Raw genomic sequence first — 19,911 nt, forward strand, 5'->3', positions numbered from 1 at the left:
AATGCCGCAGCGTCGTTCTGCCGACGTTGGCGGCGACGTCGTCATCGTCGTCGTCGTCTCGTTGCCAATAGGCAATGGCAGGCGTTTGCATGGAGGGGGGAGGGGAATAGGTTTGCCAGTCTAGCAATGAATGAGTGAATGCCAAATGACAAGTGGGCGGTGAGTGCCAGACAGAGAGCAGCCAGCCAGCCACTCCAAACACACACAGAGAGTGAGAGAAAGGGAGAGAGAGAGAGAGAACGAGCGATTGCAAGGCAGGGCGAGAGAGCAGTAAACAAGAGAGCGCCGCTCAACGAGCACAGCCGAAGTGAACAACATCGAAAAAATTCTATGTTACACAGTGACGACAGTTCTAAAACAATGACAACAACAAAAAAAGAAGTAAAGTAAAAAGTAAAAGTAATTATTGAACATAATTAAATTATCTCAACAATTTATCAAATCAAAATTTTTTATTGAAAAATATTTAATGTAATTTAATAGATTCAAATTAGTTGTAATGGCAAAAGCTGAATATGTAATTATGTAAATTGTGTAATAAATACAGAAAATTCATATTTTTGTTGCCTTCAACCTTCTAAAATGTAAGCAAATAATATATATTTATATTCAACAGCGACAGATTCAGTTTTGCAAACTTGATTTATAAATAATTTAAATATGATTGATTTCCGATTTGCGGCTATTCAAATTTGCACATATGAAATTTTGTTTAGTTAATTGCATAAATTTATTAAATTAAGGCGATTCTAATAACAAGTTGCTGCAGTTTGTTATTAATACTTTTAGCAAATGTCTACATAGCTTGAACCACTGTGCGTATTTGCAATGTAAAGTAATGCACTGATTGATACCGTTGCATACAATTTGCGTGGGCAACCGGCAGAGTGAACTTATCAAATACCCTGTTCTCTCTCGCTCTCTCTCTCAATCTTTATGCAAAATGCATTCGCTCTCCCACGTTCAATCGCTCTCGCTCTCTTGAAAGTGTAGTCTCTTGAAGGCGCCAAGAAACAGCTGCTTAATGTTTATTTGTTTGCGTGTTTGCTTTTAATACGCGTTTTGCAGTCAACGTCGCTGTCGCCGTCACCGTCTTCATCGCAGTCGCAGTCGCAGTTAAGGCGTCTTTCTTTCATTTAACGCCCGCTCATCCATCCAAAGTAACCGTGTCGACGTCTTCGACGTGCACTACTCAATTGCTCTGCACCCCACCCACCAACCCCTGCTTGGGAGGCGTTGCGAATGCCACATCAACTTTTATGGCCTTCAAATTGTTTCCGAAACGCTGCGCTTCTTGGGTAACATGCTCTCATCAACCCCCCTGCCTGATAAAGGCTGACAAAGCTGTGCTGTGCTGTGCACCTCGCCGTGGGGCAACATTATCAATTGCCCGCCCACGTTGCGACTTTTTGCCTTTGCTAAAAGATTTGCTACATTTCACTGCTGTAAATTTATTTGTCCATTTGCAGTCTAGTCTATCTCTATCTCAGTCTTTATTTTTGTTTTCTTTTGCTCTGCTTTGTTTTGTGCTTATCGTGCCCGACTGCGACTTCTATGTATAATATGTTAAGTACTTCTACTTCTTCAACTACAACAACACTACTACTTTTACTACTTCTACTATTGATATTTGTACCTGAGCTGTCTGTGTTGTTGTTGTTGTTGTCGTTGTTTTTTTCTTGTTTGGGTAACTACTTTTTGCATCTGCTTGTTGTTGAATTGTTGTTGTTGCTGTTGTTGTTTCACATTTTGCCGCAACTGCAAAAGTTCTACTTGAATTCTGCGCATCGTTTTCATTGTTTACATTTGCCGCTGTTCCGTTATTTATTTGCTTTTCCCAACGGATATTTGCCTGCTGCTCTTTCGTGTTTAGCTTTCCCTTCCAACAATGGCGAACTTATTATTGGGCCGTTGAATACCACTTTGTTAAACAAACTTTGTGCTTTTTTTCCCTTGTTTTCTTTTCTTTGTGTTAGCCAACCAACACCTACGAAAAATGTTTCAAGTAAAAAAGGTAGAAGCAACAGCAAAGTGCACATTTTTATTAGTTGGCTATATTAAGACAAAAAAATATAAAAAAAGTACACACAATGCATTAGTCGAGAGAGCTTGATTATATATTGAAATATATTGATTCCCCCCAAGTCATTAGCTATCATGAGTTGTAGAAAATGCCGGTTAATTTAGTATACAAAAACATATTCAATTTCTCAAACGATTTTAATTCCTATTTGTTGCCTTCCTGTAATGATTATTTAATATTTACCCCTTTTCAATGCAGCATTAAATACTGGGTATATTGCAGTCTATCAATCTATTTACATTAGACTTATTAAAACTGTAGACTAGTAAAACTGTGGCAATTTTTATCTTGCTTTGAAGGGAAAAATCGAATATTTTTTTTATCGATGGGGGTTTTTTCCCCATTTTCCGCAACACTTTGTTTTTAATTATTTGATTCGTGATATTTCTTGATAAGCACGCCGACGTATTATGTAATTATATTACATATAAGAGTATTTCATAGTTAACCGTAAGCTGTACAATTTTCGTATTTGGGGCACTTGCTTGTGCCACCCCAAAGCTTTTGCTGTTATCAAAATCAGCGTCTTGAATGCTTGCATGAGTGCACGAATGGGAAATTGTGAATTGTTCACAATTTTCATTTAGCGCAGCTGCTGAATATTGCAAAATGCAAATGGATTTTTGGCGCTGGCTTAATCAGCGACGCATTTACGCTGATAGGGGAGCAATGTTGTTGCCAGAGAGAGAGAGAGAGACAGAGAGAGAGAGGCAGAGAAAGAATAGCCAACTTTATGGGACCCTCGTAACGAAGATAAGGTTCAGCGAGTTGGGCAAATATTTAACTAATGCCTGATAACTGTGCTAGCTGAATGCAATATGACAAATTTCAGTAAATATTTCCAGCGAAATATTACTTTTAGATAATTCTTAGATTCGCTGCTGCTATTTTACGCCTTGTCATATGATTTATAAGATTTGAGCTATATATATATATATATATATATAACTTTCAAATTACTCAAATCATCAAAAAAAAATAATAATCTTTAATCTTTTCGATTACTTCAGATTCTTCGAGTCTTACTAGTCAAACGATATATGTCGCTTATCTTTGAAGTTTTATTATTATTATTTTATATTTATTTGTGAGGTATGAAGGACATGTGACATGAATCACATTTGAAGAAAGACGAAAAAGAAGTAAAGATTCGATTTTTTAATAATATATTAAAATTGCTTGTTTATTTTTTTTTTTTATATGTAACCAACCTTTCCTTAATATTATGTTTATAAAATTTATGGACATAGAAAATTGATTACCTATTTTTTTCCATTAATTTTGCTTACGAAGCACTGAAGTTAATAAAAATGAGTAAAAGATTACAATAAAATTGTGCAAATATATATATAACATAGAGAAGGAATCATTCAATTCAAAAATGTCGCTAAAAATATTTGAAGCAACTTTTAGGAGGAATAACGCTTTAAGGACTAAGGATATCCCCAAGCCGGGCTCTCTCTCGTCTAGAAATATATAATATTGAATATCTTCTCGTACCTATTTTGGGCAATGCAGATTATAATGTTATGTGTAGAATATATATATCCTAGTCGAGCGGATAAGGCCTTGTATGCAGGTTATCCCCCAGTCGAGATCTCTCCTCGATAAATTATCCCTGATTCAATATATTTCTGTATTATTTAGGCGTAAAGACTTGGGTACAGCATATCTCCCAGTCTTCAGTTTCTTCTATAATTATTCCTTGATTCAACATCTTTCTGTACTATTAATAGTTCTAAGGAATAGATTGGCTACAGGATATCTCGCAGTCGTGATCCCTCTTCTAATTTACCAGGATGACATATTGAATAATCAATTTTCAGTTTCATGCCCCTCTAAACACTGCTAACTATGCATTTTAAGTAAGCCACTTTATGCCACAAATTGCTAACGAATTGATTTACGGCAGTTCATAAGCCAATTGCAGCCTGCAACATCAAACTGTGTCTGCATGCGAAATTAATTTGTGGCAAGTTTCATGCTAATAGCAAAGCGCAGCTTGCTTCGCAGCAGCAACAACAGCTGCAACAGCAGCAGCAGCAGCAGTATCAGCAGTAGCAGCTCAACTATTATTCCTAATTCTCCCCAAAAAATAACACTACGCTTATCATTTTCCAAAAAACACATGCCATTTTCTAAAGGTCAAACCACAGTCATGTGGAATAGTGTGGCTGTATGTGTGTGTGTGTGTGTGTGTGTGCGCGTGTGTGTGTGTGTATGTGTGTGTATGTGTGTGTGTGTGTGTGTGCGTGTGTGTGTGTGTGTGTGTGTGTGGGTGTGTGTGCGTATGTGTCAGTTAAAACCCTTCGAGCGCAACATGTCGCATTGTTTCACTTTGTAGTCGCTGACTCAGTCGCTGGTCCATTTTCGGGCTCTGTTTCATGTTGTTTTCATCTGAAAAGTGGCAACTGACAACTGGCCACCCACCGACACCAAGCAGCCCACAATTGGTGGCTGCGAGTGGCAGTGGCTGTGGCATTGGCGTGTGGAGCAGACAAGCTGCTCTGTGGTCTGCAAATTGTTGTTGTTGTAGTTGATTTTGTTGCTGCTGGCTGCTGCTGCTGTTGCTGCTGTGCGTGGCTTTTCTTATTTGCCGCCATTTGCCGTTACATTGTTTTCTTTTTGTTTTGTGGCGTTTTAGGTGTTGTCATCCCGCAACCTGCATCACCGCTCCCAGCCACCCGCCACCCGTCTCCCGCACTGCCACACTTCCCCTCCGCACTTGCTACATGGCGAGAGCTTCCTTTTCTCTATGCAGCTGCGGAAAAAACTTTTAGTTCAACACCAACATTTTTCCAGAGTGCAAAACACAAGTTATTCTAAATTTAATCACTGGTTTGGTAACAGAAGCAAACAACTAACATTTTTCCAGAGTGCAAAACACAAATTATTCTAAATTTAATCACTGAGTTCGTAACAAAGCAAACAGCTGCAAGGAAAACCGTTTCTCTTATTTTTCCAACGTTTTAGCTGAAAACAGTTGGCAAACTTGGAAAACTTTCTGAAGGTTAATAAAAAAGTTGAAGAGTAAATTTGAAAAATGTTTATTATATTAAGTTAAAAGCAAAATTACAATTAATGAATTTGAAAACATTTCGAAATTTGTACAACATTTAATTGTCTCACATTAAGCTCAAGTTAAATGAATGAAAGAGTGTAGCTGCTTCGTTGTGAATTATGAATTTGTATTTTATTATTATTGTTTACATTTAGCAGAAAGTTTCGTTTCAACAACAATGTTACCAGCGAGCTTCTTGTTAGTGTACAGCTAAGTGGAGCTTTGGAGATTGGCCATTGGGACTGGGGCTGGGGCTGGGGCTGGGTCAGAGTATGCAGAGTGCACAAAGAGCAGCGTGTTTTTGGAATGTGGATTCAGAAATGGGGATGCTGTTACACGAAAAATATTTGTACAACAGGATGTATGCAAAAATATGCTAAAAATACATGACCATGACTATGACTATGACTATGATGATGATGATGACTGTGATGATGATAATGCCAGCATTTACTCAGTCGGCTCTTTGAGCAGGACTTATGAATAGTTGGCGAAATTTATTATTTGTGGCACGCGCTTCTCACCCTCTGAAAATGAGCAAAAGGTGTATAATGAAGTTATGTAACAGGCGGAATTAAGCATAAGGTTCACATATATTTATATATATTCTTGATCAGCATCAAAAGTCGATTCTGTGTATCTTTCTATGCGATCTATAAAATATATATCGTATATAAATACTCTTCTACCATACGTATTTCAAGTTTATTTAATTTTATCGATAACTCTAATTTTTCAATAGCAATAAAAATCGATTACGATAGCAATAAAAACCACTATTTCAAATGCATAAACTCCTTGTCCTATCACAAATAATAAACTGCAGAAATTGAGACGAGTTTGTATTTATTTTCATATTTAATAAACTTCTAAACTACTAATTCAACAAGAGCAGCGTTTGAGAAGCAATCTGCATAATAAGCAATGAGAAATTGCCTTACTTTGTACTACTTTAGTGTGCAGAGTCTTTTAAAGATAAATATACCAAAATAAATAGAAGCTGAGTTTTAATCGCTTTCATATATTTAATGGCTGGTTGCACGATATCTCATAGTCGAGCTGGCTTGAGAGTATTTTTAATTGCCTTTTTTTTTATTAGTTTTTCCATAATTTTAAAGAAGAGACCCCGACCAACTACTGAACGAGACTGGGTTAGTTGGCCAGCAATAAAGTTTTGAACTCTCTTTTTAGCTGCCGATCTCTGAACTCAACAAACTTTTGGCTATTGGATTTTTTTTTGGCTATTAGCATTTGTTGGCAACATTTTTTTGAGGATACTCTAAGTGTGGTTGAGTGGGTGTGGTTGTGTGTGTATTCAGTGCAATTTGTGGTATGTAAAGAAATGAACGTAAATTCTGCGTTGGCAGGCGTTATTTGTTGTTCAGCTTTATGAAGAGCCCAACGAGTTCATTAAAATGTCACACATAACAGCATAAAGGTTATCCGCATCCATACAAAATAGATTTACATAAAAGTTGAGGGCTTAAATTGTTGCTATTGTTGTTGTTGTTGTTTTTGTTGCTGTTGTGGCAAATTTGCTTTTAATTGAATTTATGTTTGTGGCTTTTATTGAAATTACATTTTTAATGTTCAGTGCGTTAATTTCTTTTTTGTGTTCCCGGCCTAAATAATAGAATAGATAGCTGGTTGACAGATAGTTGGCCGCTAAAAATGGCTGATTCAATTTAAATATTTAATAGTGTGCTTTACGGATTCAGGCTGGAATGAATGAAAACAGCAACTACTTGTGACATTTGATTGACATTGAAAGACTTTTGCGATGAGTTGAAAGTTATAGTTGAAAGTTAAATAGTCCGAGAGATGTAATCTTGAAATTGTAGTTTGATGTTGCTATTTCCAAGCAGAAGCCGTAAAGATTGCTTACCTTTCAGATACACAATTATTTGACAAAGCATTTTCTAAGTTTGGTTATTCACAATGGCAAAAAGTTAGCTACGCATTTCTAGTTTCATTCTTGTTATGTGTCAAGAATACACATTGACATACATTCCACCTACAATCTGACTGAGTGTTGCTTATAAAGAGAGAGAGAGACACGATGAGCTTCAGAAAGTGCTTCACTTTGAATTGGAGTAACGATTTCTCATCTCGCCAGGCAGCTGGCCTCAATATAATCATAAGCTTTTAGAATAACCGCGGGCAACCATTTATCGGTTACTTGCCACTTTTGGCTGGGGCTGGGCTTTGTCTTAAATTCTTCTCTATAAATTGTTGCTACTTACTTGCTACAAGTTGTCGGTTGCTGTTGCTGCTGTTGATGCTGTTGCTTTAAGCCTTCGCCGCAAGGGGCTAAACACTTGGCAACAAAAAAAACAACAAAAAAACCCACCCGGCCATTAATCACACTTCTAGACTTTGTTCAATTTTTCAGCCATGTCTCTTTTCTTGACTATTTTTCTATTTTCTTCGCGCTTACTATTATTGTTGTTATAGATATTATTGTTACGGTCATAAGGTTTTTGCTTGAGAATCGCTGGGTGTCTTAACAATCAGGGCGACTGGACAACTGGACGACTGACCAGTTGATGACCCCACACACAATCCCAACATACTTGTTGCTATCTCTTTCTTTAACTCTTTATCTACCTCTCTCTCTCTCTTTGTGAGTTACTCTTTTGCTGGCTGTGCATATCTCACGCTCTTTTTAATTGTTAAGCGCTTTTCGCTGCCATATCTGTTAACGTTTTTAGTTTCATTTGTTGATTTGGCGATACGGTCGAAAAATGTCAACAAAAAGCGTCAGCAGATAATAGAATTGAATAGAATTGTTTTTTTTTTTTAACTGTTTGTCTTTTTTGTTTACACAGTGAAAAAAGAGGTATATTTATCAATTTATCAAGCAATCTATGGGGAAGCCATTTAAGTCACATTTAAATCGTATTGTTTTAATCCAGTTAGTTATAGACTACAGTTGTTTGTATAATTTCTTTATATTTCTGTATCTGTATTTGTTATCCTTAAATATCATATTTTTTATAAAAAAAGAAAATTTTATTTAAAATATTTCATTTTGTCAACTATTTGTTGTATTCCAGGGTATCCAACAGTCTGAATCTGAACACATTTCGTTGGGTATTTTTTGCGTTTTATTTTGCTGCATGTTAAAACAAAGGCTTGTCTGTTCATATGCTATATAGATATGGACTATGTCATTCGATTTCTATGTGAAATTGGGGACTCTATTTTCATTTTAAATTGTTTTTTAGTCATGTGTGTTTTGTTACACATGCAATTCGATTGATTATAGTTTGATAGCTTTGCGCAGTTTATCACCAAATTGAACAGAATGTTTATTTTTTGTTTTGTTTTGTTTCTTTTGTTGGTCAGTTAGCAGCAAATGACTTTGACAGCAAAAACCCCTATATTTTTGGAATTTTAACAATCGTATTTGACAAATGACGGAAGTGAGTAATTAGCTTCACAATCGATACACTCGATAAGCTACCAATAGTGATAGTTTAGGCATAAGGCTCATAAGGTTATCAAATAAATATTTGAAAAGAGAGAAAAAAAAAACAGATTCTTTGCATGAGTTTGACAAGTTTGCTCCAATCTTGTGACAAGTTATACATAAAATATACAACTGAGAAAGGTAACCTAAGACCAGCTATTAAATATATATTATACTTAGTAAGCTGACTGATGTTCAATATGAAAATACGTGTTGGTTATTAAAGTCTGAGTTTGTTCAGTTTGTTAGATAGTTGAGCACTACTTCATTATACTCTTTTACAGGTTTTGATTGGGTTTATGTCGCGGGTATTTGAGAGATGATTCACTGTAAAGCAGCCACTAACTAACTTAAACTAAGTATTATTTTAGCCAATTGTCCTTCACATGTGATTTACAATGGAAATTTAAAGTTTTACGAAAAGCTGTTTCTCATGTGCATAATTAATCTAAAATATATTTACATATCTTCATGCTTAGGCAAAGAAAAAAATAATCAAATTTTACAGAGTATTCGATCAATTGCAATTTTAACCTTTGTACTTGAAATGAATTCCTAAAATGCATACCAGTTCGGACAGGTATCTGTATATAGAAGCCAATAACAACAATCGATTGTCCCACACAACGTCAATGTTTTCAGCGCCAAGAACAGCGGCAACTAAAACAATAGCCACAACAACAGCAACAACAACAAGAGCAGCAAGAACAACAACAACAGCAGCAACAACAAAAACAGCAACAACAACAACAACAACTTTTTCAAATCAACTTTTTGTCTGATTAGATCATTCGAGCAAAAATATCAGTCAAGTTGCGTCAGGCCCGTTACGAGGGGTCTTTGGGCGGGGAATGGAGGGAGGGCGGTCGCATGGGGGGCAGTTACGCCTCGTACCGGGCAGCAGTAAAGTTAACCTGCTGCGGGTGCGATAATTAACTGAAATAGACCCGTGACTGGCAGCGAAAAAGCAGCCAACTGAACAACTCGACAAACCAACCGACAAAAACAACAAGAATCACAATCATAATTCTACATAGATATATATCGCTCGATAGTACATATGTGGGAAAGAGAAACAGACAAAGAGAGAGAGAGAGATGGAGAGAGAGAGAGAGAGAGAGAGAGAGAGAATCCAAGAGAGTTTTAAAAGTAAAGAAATCAGAATTTGAAGCTTGCTGAGTGCTCTTTGTATTCAGACAGGCAGCTAGTTATAAGAATTGTGTAAGAGAAAACTTCATAAAAAGGAAGAGGTAGTTATGTGTATGTAAGTGTGTGTGAGTGTGTATGTGTGTGTGTGTGTGTGTGTGCGTGTGTGTGTGAAGCTTGAAAGGGGCTGTCAAAAAACTTTCTTGGCCGCAAAAGCCTCATTCTCTACTTCAATACCCTGTACACATAAGCAATAATCAAATGGGCATAATAAAGTTATATACAAATAAATAAAAAAACAAACATAACATAAATAATGATAAGTGCAAAGATTAGAGCAAAAATCCCCAAAACTGTTTGCACATGTATTTTTAATGAAGACAATGCTTAATTTTTAACCGCCATCGAAATGTTTGAATTAATTTATAGAAATCGTTAAATCTACAATATTAATTTCTTTTATAGACTACTATAATTAGCAGAAATGCGAATTATTTTAAAATAATAATTACAAGAAGAAGATTTTAGAAACAAATAGGAATTGGTTGTGGATTTCAATCGTTTAATTTTGGTCAACGGTTCAGGTTTTTGGTTTGATACCCTGAAATTTACTAGATGCCAACTCACAACTTGCTTGTCAACAAATTTTACCTTTTTAAACAATTTCAATAGACCACAAATTGGAAAAAAGGCTCGCAATGAACACACACAAAAAAAAAAAAGAAAAAAAGAATTGCGCGTTAAATTCATTTTGGGCTAAAATCGAAATTTTGTTGCCAATTTCTGGCTATTTAATGACATTGGCAATTTTGGACACGAGCTCGGCTAGTTTGTTGAGCCGTGAGCTATGAGCCATGAGCCGTGAGCCGTGTGCTGAAATTGTTCCACAGCCACAAAACGATAATTGGCTTCCGATTCGAAATGGAAACGCGTCTGATTTCAAAGCGGGCAAAGATTCGTTTGCTATTCGTCCCCCCGCCCAAAAAATGTGGGATGTGGCTGTAGGCGGGATGAGGTGTGGCGGGGCGGGGCGGGGAGGAGGGCGTGCTGCATGTGTCGTGGGCACTGATTGTCCTAGACCACATTTTGTATTGGCTAACACACACATACACACAGGGAGAAAGACATCGAGTTTACGGCTGCCACTAATTGGCCATTAAAATGTTATAAATTTAATGCTTTGGGTTTTCCGTACTTTGGCGCTGCCTTCAAGCCAATTAGTCACTTGAACGCCGCCAACCCAATCGCCAATTGTATATACATAAATTTTATTTCGCTCTCAATCTTTCAATATGCTCTACTTGTTGCGTGTTGTCCGATTTGGAGACGCTTGCGAATTGTGCTTTCTTTTTGTGACACGAGCACGTTGTTAACATCTTGTCAAAAATAAATTTGAGAATTGACCAAGTTTTTTGTTGTTGTATTTTTTATTATGAAATGCGCGCAGCATAAAGAAATTAATGTCTATTATAATAAACAAAAATGTTCATCATATAATGATTTTATAACCATTTTTGTGTGATGCTGCGATACCCTAGGTAGAAAGCGAGAAGAAATCGATATCATTGATGTCATCGATAATTGCATATCGTTAAGAAAGCTAAAGTTATTATGATCGGCATATTATTTTCAAAGGAAAATAAACTGCATGTTTTAAATTATCCTCTTGAGTCACTAAAGCAAATCAAATTTTCTAGAGAACTGTGTGCCAGATCTCTTAAGCATAATTCCCCTGAGAAACCATAACCGATCCCTGAGGGAGTGCCACTCACACTGGCAAACAGCTTCTAATTTCAATTTCGATGTGTAAATTGCTCGTAAAATAAATGCATAATAAATAACTTAAGCGGAAGCAACCTGATTATAAATATAAATACAATTAATCTTTGTTATTCTATTGTACCTAAATATTTATACAAATATCACTTTGTTTATTTTGACATGTTTATTGAGAATTTATTTTTACAGGAAAATATTACCAATTTAAATTAGACATATAACATTTAAAGTAGGCTTGTTTTTGTTATGCTTTAATTTCGTTTTGGACCAAAATAATTAAAGCTTTCCCGAGCACAAATATTTATGTCTTTGACCTGGCCAATTTGCTTAAGAAAATAGCCTAGCAATAACATTTAGCGTGTATCTTATAATTTAAAATAATATCCATATAATTATTCATTGAGCTACTTACAAAAAGTCCAATACTCAATTACCAAAAAAAAAATTATAATAATAATGAAAGCAACTCAATAACCATTTATTACTCGAAACGAAAGTACGAGTAACTTTCGAGCTATTAGATGGCAATTAAAACGGCAAATGAACTTTCAACTTGACAAACAAACAATACAAACAAAAATAAAAGCGAAAAAAAAAACATTGCAGAACTAAACCAAGCCAAAGAAAGTAAACAAACCAAATCATAAAGTCAAAGACGCAAAACTAACAGAACAAAAAACAGCAACAAAAAAAAATAGTCAGCAACAACAAACAAAATCAACCACAAATTAGTAAACAAAAGCAAAATTGCTTGCGACTTTGCTTGTTTTTTGTTTTGGGTTGGGGGTAGGTGAAGGTGAAGGTGAAGGGGATTGTGGAGGGTGTTTGCTTCAATGTGACTCCGCTGCAGCAATGTTGACACCCACAAAAATGTTCAAATAGAAAAGTTTGGTTGCGTTATAATTTTGATACCCTTACATGGGCATTTGAATTTTGTAGAGAAGTTTGCAAATGCAAATGCACAGAGCATATATATTCTTGGTCAGCATCATTAGACAAGTCGATATGGCAATATTCGTCTGTTTCTAGACGAACCTATTAAAATATAATAGGTCGAAAGTTGAGTTGCAGTATAAACAATTTAATTGTTTATACATTTAACCATCAACATCGGTCGACTATATCCCATAGACTGCATAGAAACAACTCCCTTTTTTTTAACTTTATAGTAATTTTAGGTTCCAGTTCCAGTAAGTAAAGTAAATGTTAAGAATCGGATTCAATTTTTATTCTGGTTCTATTACAGTCTTATTTCTAATAATAATAACCGTTTCTGTAAGTGTAAGTAAAATAAGTCGAGCTTTAAAAAGGTCGCCCTCTGACTTTTTAGCTATTTGTCATAGTTTAAATCCACCTTCATATTAAATAAGTTAAGTGAAAAAAATATCCGTTTAAGTTTTCGAAATAGCACAGGTCTTAAATCAAGTGTGCAAAGGTACGCTAATCTTCGGCGTGACTAAATTAGCCGTTCATTCTTGCTTTTCTCAGTCGCTGAGCTGAGACAATGGGTGAAGATGGTTGGCAGATGGGAGGTGGGAGGAGGTGAAGTGGATGCGGTCTGTGGAAATAGTTGAGTCTCGAGTCGAGAACAATGAACAAAGTGAAACTGGCACAGAAATTTGCTTTTGAATAGGCCAGCTCCTCATCACTTTGTGTGAGACTGTGAGATAATAAGCCTTGTTAAGGGCCGGTCCAGTTGGCCAAAAACTCAGCCCAGGCCGTGACAAATGCAAAAATGTTGGCTATGAACCAAGTATCTCCAAGTATCCAGCTAGAGATGAGAACGTGCCAAATTGATGAAAGAGATTAGGGAATGTTTATATATTTAGTACAAGAAATGCGAACGTCAAACATTAATTTGAGATTATTTCTTTCGCTTTGATTATGATATGCCTGCTAAATAGCATTTATCTAAAGAATTTGCTGCTGTCAAGATAATTACAGAAATTTCTATGCATTTTCCAACGTTTTCTTTTTTGTGATGAATAACTTTCTTTCTGTGATGTTATTATTGCCATTATATGATTATTATATTTGTGTTCAGAATCACTTGCAGTTTCTAAAATGATAAATTGAGGTTCATTTTTAAGGTTAACTCTTAAGATTTTAAACCAGAATGTCAAATCGAATCGTATTGCTTTTGTTGTTTTTGAGTATTCAGTTCCGCTCTGGTTATTTACATGGACCAATAATATCATAATTATAGTTTATGCACATGATTCTCTCAAAGAGTTTTCTGATTCTGAAATTGAATCGTTAAAATTTTCGGTTCTGATTCCGACTTGATTTAATTTGAATTTTAAACATAAATAGCTCAAGTGAACGTTGTTTTCTGATTATTAAATTCATCTAAGTAATCATAAATTAAGTTATATTAATACTAGTTGAAGGTTTCGAGATATATATACATCATTCAATAATTAACATACCCTCCAGTGTTTAAATCAATTTTAGTTCCATCTCTAAGGCATATGCATATATGAAATTAAGTTACAATAGCTTCAACACGTCAAGTTTGATTTAAGCCATTGTTGAAGCAAACCTCTTGCCACCTTTCCCCTCCCCTTTCTACACTCTTCCCTCATTTGCCACATGTCCGGCACAACAAGAGATTTGGGCAAGTAATTCACATGGCACTAATTGAATTAGTTGACTGACTTTTGAGGCTGCTACCGATGAATGTTGCCAGCTGTGGCCAATGCTTCTGCACTGTTCCCACTGCTGTTGCTTCTTCGTCTTCTTCTTTCTCGCAAAAAAGGGGGCATGAAAATATACCGTTACACATTATGAAATAGCACTATAATACAAAGTGAACAATTAACAACTTGTACCTGATTCAAATACGCTTTTGCAGTTAGCTCTACTCTGTGTGCTCTGCTCTGCTCTGTTCTGCTTAATAAGCCAACTAAGCCAAGGGGCGTCTCTTTGTTTGTCTTGGCTGATAACTCTGGCAAATATGTCATCAAATATGCTGAAGACATTAGCATTACAATTCAATTAAAGTCTGTCCTACTACTCATTTGAGCATTTTCTTAGTTTACACTGGAAATGGGAGAGATTACTACAAATAGACGAAAATATATAGATAAATATAGATAGATAATATAGATAGATGAATATGCATAGATTAAAGAGGTAGTATAAATACTACTTGCAATTAGTCTAAACAACAGCAATTGTAATATTATTCTTTATTTATTCATTTCTATTTGAAGTTGAAACATAAATCGCTTCTGTGGCTAGGTCTGTGCAGATGTTTTTAAGTTTAAATAGTTTAGTTTTGTTCAAAACATATTAGCTTAATTTTAAAGTTTTGTAATGGCATGGAACTTGATTGTCATACTTGCATTGAGAGTTTTGAATATTTTTCTAGAGAGTATTTGTTCTTCTTCTGGCAAGTAAAATAAAGACAACGAACATGGGTTAAGTTTTGGGTATTTTGAAAATTTCCCTAAAGAATAGTTGGTCTGGTTTAAGTCTGAATATTTTTCTTGTGGGTCTTTTGCAATCACGATTTTTGCGTGCAGTTTCAAATAGTTTTCTGGGTAGTATTTGGTCTAATTAAAGACTTCTGATAAGTGTCAAGAGAAATGGTATATTTTAAATATTTTTTAGGGGATATTTGGTCTGTCTGTAAAAATTTGGTGATTTTAAATTGTATTTTTCTCGAAATTTTCGCGAAGTCTTGATCTCTAAATTCGCAAGCGAAAAACATAACAAAATGTGTAGGAGCAGAATTTATATTCATCGCATTAAAACTTATGGCTATAAGCAGCTAAATGGCAATCAATGCTTTTTTAAGACTTTGATCGGCTAACTTTAATTTGTTTCTTTCTTGCTGTTTATTACTTCGAGTTGTTTATTATTTATCTTTTATGCTGTGTGTTCTGTTCTGTTCTGTGTTCTGTTCTGTTCTGGATTCTGTTTGAGTAAGTTGGCAAACGCAGCTGTTGCCAGTGCCAGTGTTGACAAACAAACACTAAACACTAATTAAACAGCTGTCCAAAGCATGCGATGGCATTGAATTACACAGACATGGTTAATATATGCATATATATAATATATGCATATAATATATATATGTAAGAAAGAGTCCTTGGCTGAGATTGAGCGATAACTAAAGCGCATTAAAGTCGTCTCATAAATTGGCCAAAACAAAAGCCAGTCTGATTAGTTACCGTTCGACTTTGGGCTGGTAAATAATAAATTAAAGAGAATTACGTCAAGCAAAATTGGCAAATCAATGCAAATGACTGGACAAACCACAACTGGAAGAAAAACATAAAGAGCGAGACAGAGAGGGAAAGATAAAGAGAGGGGCGGAGAGAGGGGCATAATCGGACAACGACTGAAAGCAAAAGCTTTTGATATTAATTAGTCAAATGTACGTTAAAGCCACATAAAAGATGTCAGTGTGCCACAAGGATGTACAAACGTGTTTTTTGATTTTGTATATTAGAAATTGAATTAGTATGCAAAGAAACAGGTAAAACGAGTAAGGTCCGCCTGCAGTCATCATCACTTACAACGAACTTTGAATGCTCTTCCGCCTGAGGAAATTTCAATGATTATCGCTAAACATGAATCAAAGAGAAGCAGTAAGATGAATGAGATGAGTCTGCTATTTAAATTATTAATTAGAAAGAGGATTTAGAGAACTAAAGAGAGAAAGAGAGAGGGAGCAGTGAGAAATGGTGAGAAATTATTTAAGAGACTATCTTAAAGTGCTGCCTCATGCATATGTAGTTAAACAGATCATTTTAATTTTAATTTCTGAAAAAGTTATCAAGTTTTATACACCTGTAGTTAAAAGTAAGTTGAGTTAGTGTTTTAATTTTCCTTAACTGTTTACAAATTATCCAAATTAGCATAATCAGACAAACTAAGTGCGAAGTGCTTAAAATTGTAATATTGTTGAAAGAGTTTTAGAAACGCTGAAAGAAATGTGTATTAACATTTATTGTCAATGTAAAAAAAATAATTATGCTTGAAAACTGAGTGTGAAAAATGTTATAATTGTTTTTTGCTATGAAAAGTCTTAGTTATGCTGATAAAGTTGAAAATTAAGCGTTGATAAATGTTTTAAGAGTTTATTCTTATCTTAGACTTGGTTTATGTCCCCGCACTTTTTTTTTAATTATGTTGTAGATTAAGTGCTGATAACTGTCTTAAGTGCTTTAGTCAGGTCGAGTGTTCTTAAACGACACTATTTTATTTGTATATTCCACAATATATAATTCTAATTCAGAGGTTATTGAACTATACATTTCGAGAAACTTGAGTTTTAAGCTATTTTTTATGAAAGCTAAAAATACCATTTCGATAACTTGGCCAAAAATAGTCAGATCGCCGAGTTATTTTCAATATATGTTTTTTCTAAATTAATTTTAAGTTGTAAAAAGAGGTTAGCAAACATCAAACAAGATTATTTCTGTCTAGCCTAAGTTATATTTGCAGCTAGCTTTAGCTGTATAACAGAGCCAGTATGCTCCGAATTAGTAGAGTCTGCGATACATATTCATCTAGCTGGCCGAGCACTCGTTTAATGAAAGTGCAGCAGCAGCAGCAGCAGCAGCTGCTGGCAACAAGTTGCACGCATGCGCTTGCCCAGTCAAGCGAGAGAGAGAGAGAGAGAGAGAGGGCGAGAACGGGAGAGATAGAGGGAGGGCAGGAGAAAGAGCGAGAAGGAAGTCAATAGTTGATAGGCGGCAAGGCAAAGCAAGGCAAGGCAAGCACAATGTGCATATGGCAATGCCTCTAGAATATTTTTTGTGTCTGTTTGCTTCGAGTCTCATGATTATTGTAACCGGTTTTTGGACTTGGCCGCAAACAACGGCAGCAACAACAACAAGTTGCGACTCCCATGAGTGGCTGCTGCAACTTGGGTTCATTGTTTACCCAGACTGCGCTGTTGTTATTATTATTATTACCATTGTTGCTGTTGTTGTTGTTGTACATACATGTGCGTTACTCTTTGTTTGCCTACCTACGATCTGCCCAGACTCGGTCGCAGTCTCAGTCTTGGTTTAATTACACTTTTTCCAACGAAACACACACACACATATAACTCTTCACATCTAGCGGAAGTTGTACAAAAGCCGCAGCAGACTGGCCGCATAACAACAACGACAACAGCAGCAGCAGCAGACAAGAAATAATAACAACAATAATGTAACAAAAAGTTCAACAAACATGTGTCACATACGTGCACATAAAGCCCAGTTGCTTTTCGGTCAAAACTCTTTGGTCGTAAATGAAGTTTCGTTGAACTCCCTGGCGATGCTTTATGTAAGCCGCTTAAGAACAAAAACATCAGAAACAAAAAAAAACTAAAATCATAAAATTGTTTAATTGACGAAAAGCTTTAAGACTGAACTGAGAGTGGACATTAAATGCTCATAAATCTTGTTACTTTAATTTGCACGCCTATTATTCCATGATCTGATATAGTATTTAATGACTCAAGATTAATATAAGATCAAGTTTAAATTTTAAAATATAAAGTTTTATGTTAGTTGCAAATGAATAGATAAACTCGCTTATTAAATCTGCAAATTTTTATTTAAGCAGTAATAATCCTTAAAGTAAAACAGGCTTATTATTATCTGATCGGATATAACTATATCTTTATATATTTGAAAAAAATCAATTTAGGAATATAAGGTCTTTTTTTGCAATTTAAATTGAATAGCTGAGGTCGAAACTTGATAACTATTCTAAATTTTTCTTACTTATATATAGTTATAATATTAGCATGTCTGATTGTAAAACTAAAATAAAAAATTAAATTATTAATTTACTCATTAAATATTTATTAAATTAAAGTTTCAATTCAAATTTCTAAAAATCAATTGGTTTTCAAAAAATAAGTCATCAAATTAGAAAGTGGCTCACTTCACTTCAATTAAATTAAAAGCAAAGCTTAAATAACAGACCTTTTCGGAATACAAGTAAAAAATTAAAACAAAAAAGAGACTTACATCAATTAACGAAATGCAGCAAAAAGCGTCAATTGGCGTTGACGTTGATGTAGTTGGTGTCTGTTTTTTTTTTTTTCAATGCTGCATTCAATCAAAACACAAATCACACTGCAATTGTAAAAAATTGTATTTATTATGGACTTGAGCACACACTTTCACGGGCACAACAAACAATTAATTGACTAGATTTTTGCAGTTTGTACATATTCCACTTCTCTATCTCTGTCTCTCCTTCTGTCTCTTTCTGTACCTCCTGCGATGAAATGATCAACAGCTGGCCAATTGTCAATAGTCAACAGCAAGCGGGTTTGGTATGTTTTGCACTGCGCAGAGACGGCCATAAAAAACTTTCGCTCAAAACGGATGCAGCAGGCGACTCACTCACTCCTCCAAATGGGAAACTTAGCTGCAAACGGATTAAGAAAGAGCGAGAGCAACTGGTTTCTTGTAACAGGAATTTGGACAGTGTTGCCAAATGGCAGGCATTTTATTAATTATATATATTATGTTATTTGTTTCTTGTATTTGCAAAAACAAAACAAAAACACACACACACTCACAGACACACACGTTGGAATATTTTTCACCTGAATTATCTCAAATTCTTTGTTGTTGTTGGTGTTCTAATTTATTTGTTTCAGCGCTGGCCTACAAAAAACCATATTTTTTTTTTTAATTATTCTCGTTTTTTGTTTTTTTGTTTTTGTTTTGCACTTTCTTTTGGCGCTTGGGTATTTTTACTGCTATGCCTGCAAGAAGTGATCTTTTTTCTTCTTGTTCTCTCTCTCTTTCTTGCCTATTTATAACAATTCACGCATACCACACACATGCACACACACACACACACACTAAGAAAACCAAAAACCAGCCAAACGTAGCCGACAACAACAACAGCAAACACACAGGTGAAAATTAGTGCAGCAATTTCGTGGTTGTACTTATTTTTTTTTGTGGCTGTTTGCTGTTGCTGTTTTCTGTTTGCTGATATTACAGTATTTTGGCATGCGTACCACTAAAATAATAATTGAACAGCGAATGTGTATAAATGAAATTCAAATTTATGTTTAAAAACGATTCAATTCGTTGCTGAATTGCTTTGCATTTAATATTAACTTTTTTTTATATTGAGATCACTTTCTTATTATTGCAGTTTAGTTGCATTATGTTTCAAACATACATTTAACTTATTTGGATTTTCAAATAATTTATTATACGAGAAGGCGCGCTGAACAATCCACAACATCCACGATTCGGCGGCAAAACAATAACTAACCATGGTATATAAATAATGTGTAAGCGATGCTAAAAAAACTGTGACTGTAAGCACGATGAGAAATGTTGCGCTCTCTTTGACTGTTATACTCAAATTGGTAATGTTACTTCCAGAGTG

At 35.2% G+C, this 19,911-nt stretch overlaps 1 protein-coding gene across 1 annotated transcript in view; it reads right to left on the reverse strand.

Annotated features, from left to right (window-relative positions):
• The window catches only part of LOC6557523 (protein phosphatase 1 regulatory subunit 16A), a 46,548-nt gene extending 26,757 nt beyond the window's left edge, over nucleotides 1-19,791 (reverse strand). The window contains exons 1-2 of the mRNA XM_032743283.1: nucleotides 19,699-19,791; nucleotides 18,522-18,629 (exon numbers count right to left, since the gene is read on the reverse strand). The gene's annotated coding sequence lies outside the window, so the exon portion shown is untranslated. The remainder of the gene's footprint in view (nucleotides 1-18,521; nucleotides 18,630-19,698) is intronic.
• Between the last annotated feature and the right edge of the window lie 120 nt (nucleotides 19,792-19,911).

This window comes from Drosophila grimshawi, unplaced genomic scaffold (assembly GCF_018153295.1).
Source record: "Drosophila grimshawi isolate 15287-2541.00 unplaced genomic scaffold, ASM1815329v1 contig_44, whole genome shotgun sequence".
Lineage (NCBI taxonomy): Eukaryota > Metazoa > Arthropoda > Insecta > Diptera > Drosophilidae > Drosophila > Drosophila grimshawi.